Raw genomic sequence first — 3,385 nt, forward strand, 5'->3', positions numbered from 1 at the left:
CCCACGCAGGTCCCCTGACCATAGGTTGCCCGCAGCCCGCGTGGGTCCCTCAGCCGCTGAGCCCCTCGCTGGCCTGCCGCCACGGTCACCTCTGCTCCTCCTTCTCCACGGGGGATGTTCTTCCCTTTTCTGGTGCCCCGCGCCCATCTGCTGCTCCCTCGGAGTCTGCAACCCCTCACAGCGAGCACAGCCATGGCCAACTTGGACAGAGGGTTTAAAAGGAACAGTCAGTTCCTTTAACAGGTTGTCTAGAAACTGTTTGGAGCCATCGGGATCAGGACAGGGCAGTAGGACCCTGCAGAGCAGTGCGTGTCTCCGCTCCCTGTTCCCTCAGGTCCACACCAGCGGTAGCACTGACACGTGTTGTTAGTATCACCCCAGGCAACAGACCAGGTTTATGCTGGGCTGTTCCCCGTGCGTGCTTGATGAAGGGCTCCAGCCTGAAACATTGGTTTTGTATCTTTATCTTGGCAACATAAAGGTCACCGTATTTCTCCAGCAAAGTGCTTTTACTTCAACCTTCGTGGTTTACTTCTCCCAAGGACACAGACCGCTGCAGCTCAGTCAGCGAGCCGGGCAGTTGACGATCAAGTTTTCTTGGAGGAAGGAAAAGAAGGGGGTGGCCTGGATGGTGCAGCGGTCAGCGCATTACCTTTATAGCCCCAGCGATCGAGACCGGGGTTCAAATCCCGTGCTGTCTGTAAGGAGTTTGCACGTTCTCCCCGTGTCTGCGTGGGTTTTCCCCGGCGGCTCCAGTTTCCTCCCACTGTTCAAACCGTACAGGGGGATGTAGGTCAATTGGGTGTAAATTGGGTAGCATGGACTCGTGGGCCGAAAGGGCCTGTTACTGTGCTGGACATCTAAATTAAAATTTAAAGAAACCAAAGACTTTTGAAATTGCTTGGGATGGGGATATCAGAGAGTTATCCCCAAAGCACAGGATCAGGCACTTCATGCTGCCCCAACCATGGTCCTTACCATGTCCAAAGATGCTATTCGGCCCCCACCCTCACCCACACACCGGGGACAATTTACAGCATCCAATGAACTTTGGATGGGGAGGGATAAACTGGAGCACTCGGTTGGGGGCAGGGGATCTGCACAGTTATAGGGAGGACGTGCAAACTCCTCTCCGATAGCCACTGTGCGGCTGCAGAGGCTGCGGGAGAACTGGAGGCGAATCCACGAACACTTGGTGACTCTTGGGGGGGGCGACTCTCTTTTGCTTCTCTCTCTCTGACTGTTAGGGGTGCTGGGTGACTCTTTGTCTGCTTACGGCAGGGAGAAGTATATCACATAGTTATGAATTATTGTGTGACAATAAAAGGAACCTTTGGACCTTTTGACATCTGCACTTTCACCGATGACACCACAGCTGTCGGCAGAATCACAGACAGCAATGAGGAAGTGTACAGGAGGGAGATAGAACAGCTCAGTGAATTGTGTAACGATAAAAAATGCGCTCAATGTCAGCAAAACCAAAGAGATGATTGTGGACTTCAGGAGGAAGCCCGGGGATCACAACCCAGTCCTCATCGAGGGCTCATAGTGGAGAGGGTCAAGAACTCCAAATTCCTGGGTGTCAACACCTCCGAGGATCTGTCCTGGAGCCTCCATGTTGATGCAATCACAAAGAAGGCTCGCCAGCAGTTATACTTTGCGAGGAGTTTGAAGAGATTTGGTATGTCACTGAAGACTCATGTAAACCTCTACATGGAGAGCATTCTGGCTGGTTGCATCACTGCCTGGTACGGAGGCGTCAACTCATAGAACAAGAATAAACTCCAGAGGGTTGATAAGTCGGCCTGCGACATCACAGGCACTGGACTTCACTCCATCGAAGACATCGACAAGAGGCAGTGTCTTAAAAAAGCAGCCTCTATCATCTTCACACTAACCCTTTTTCCACTGGCTAATCGGTCGTGTGGTGCCCCGTATAGGAAGGCCTTTGTGCTGTTTCCACTAGGCCCCCTTTAATCAGGACACTGACTGCATTTCCACTGAACCTGACCTTTGAATGGAAAGGAATGGGTGAAAGCTGTCCTTATTCACTGGCTCAATCGGCACGTCAGCTGACGCCGGGGATACGAGTCGGGTAATCCCCGGCGTGACTTGACGCCAGTGTGCTGATTGTTTTCCTTTTCCACTGGATTACCCGGTGATTTCCCTGTTAATTTCTGGGACAAGGTGCCAGTGGAAATGGGGCTGCTGCTTCCATCAGGTGCCTGAAGACGAACATCCAATAGCACAGTAACAGCTTCTTCCTCTCCGCCATCAGATTTCTGAACGGACAGTGAACCACAGACACGACCTCACATTATTCAGATTTTGGATTGCCAGAGAACATGCATGACATCACCTACAACCCTGAGATTCCTTTTCCTGCTGGCCAGCCAGAATGGGTCGTGCAAAAAAAACCTGTGCACGTGCAAACAAATAAAGAAAGGGAAACAAACTGTGCAACACAGAGAGAAAATCAATAAAGTGAACAATTTAGAGTCTCTGATTGAATTTGATATGTGTGGGGGCGGGGGGGGGGGGGGAAAGCAGCAGTTCCTGACCCTGGTGGGGCGAGCCTTGCAGCACTTTACCTCTTTCCTGATGGCAGCAGCGAGAAGAGCGTGTGCTGGGTGGTGGGGGTCCTTGATGATCGCTGCTGCTCTCTGACGGCTGCGTTCCCTGTCGATGTTCTCGATGGTGGGGAGGGTTTTGCCTGTGATGACCTGGGCTGTGTCCACTACCTTTTGCAGGGCTTTACATACCGGTGCAGTCAATCAGCACACCTTCCACCACACCTCTGGAGGAATTGGCCAGGGTTTCCGATGTCATGCTTTTTGTTTGTCTTCTTTTTGAACAGATTTATTTTTCAAATGTAATTTATAGAATTTTGCACTGTGAATCTGCTGCAAAACCACTAATTTCGTGACACACGTTCATCACATAAAAGTTCTCATTTGGAGATCCAAACTTTTGTCCCTCAGCCCTTTGCAGTTCCGGGGGCCACCAGCAGAGGGCGACCTGGCGGAGCCAGAGCAGGAGGCTGCCGTTCCGCGATCCTCCGCCCGGTGGCGCGACGGGTGAAGAGGGTGGCTGGTTGCAGATGCTCAGCAGCGCTGCGACGGTGGGTCCGCCCCGCCGAGAGGTGGCGCCACTCCGGGAAGTCCGTCGTGCTGGTCAGAGGCACTGCAGCGGGAGGTGGCGCCGGGGCGCCCCGCCGTGCGTGGCGCTGTAGCGGGAGGACCGCCCCGCCGGGGGTGGCGCTGCAGCGGGAGGACCGCCCCGCCGGGGGTGGCGCTGCAGCGGGAGGACCGCCCCGCCGGGGGTGGCGCTGCAGCGGGAGGACCGCCCCGCCGGGGGTGGCGCTGCAGCGGGAGGACCGCCCCTA

This window comes from Narcine bancroftii, chromosome 3, assembly GCF_036971445.1.
Source record: "Narcine bancroftii isolate sNarBan1 chromosome 3, sNarBan1.hap1, whole genome shotgun sequence".
In the NCBI taxonomy this organism is placed as follows: domain Eukaryota; kingdom Metazoa; phylum Chordata; class Chondrichthyes; order Torpediniformes; family Narcinidae; genus Narcine; species Narcine bancroftii.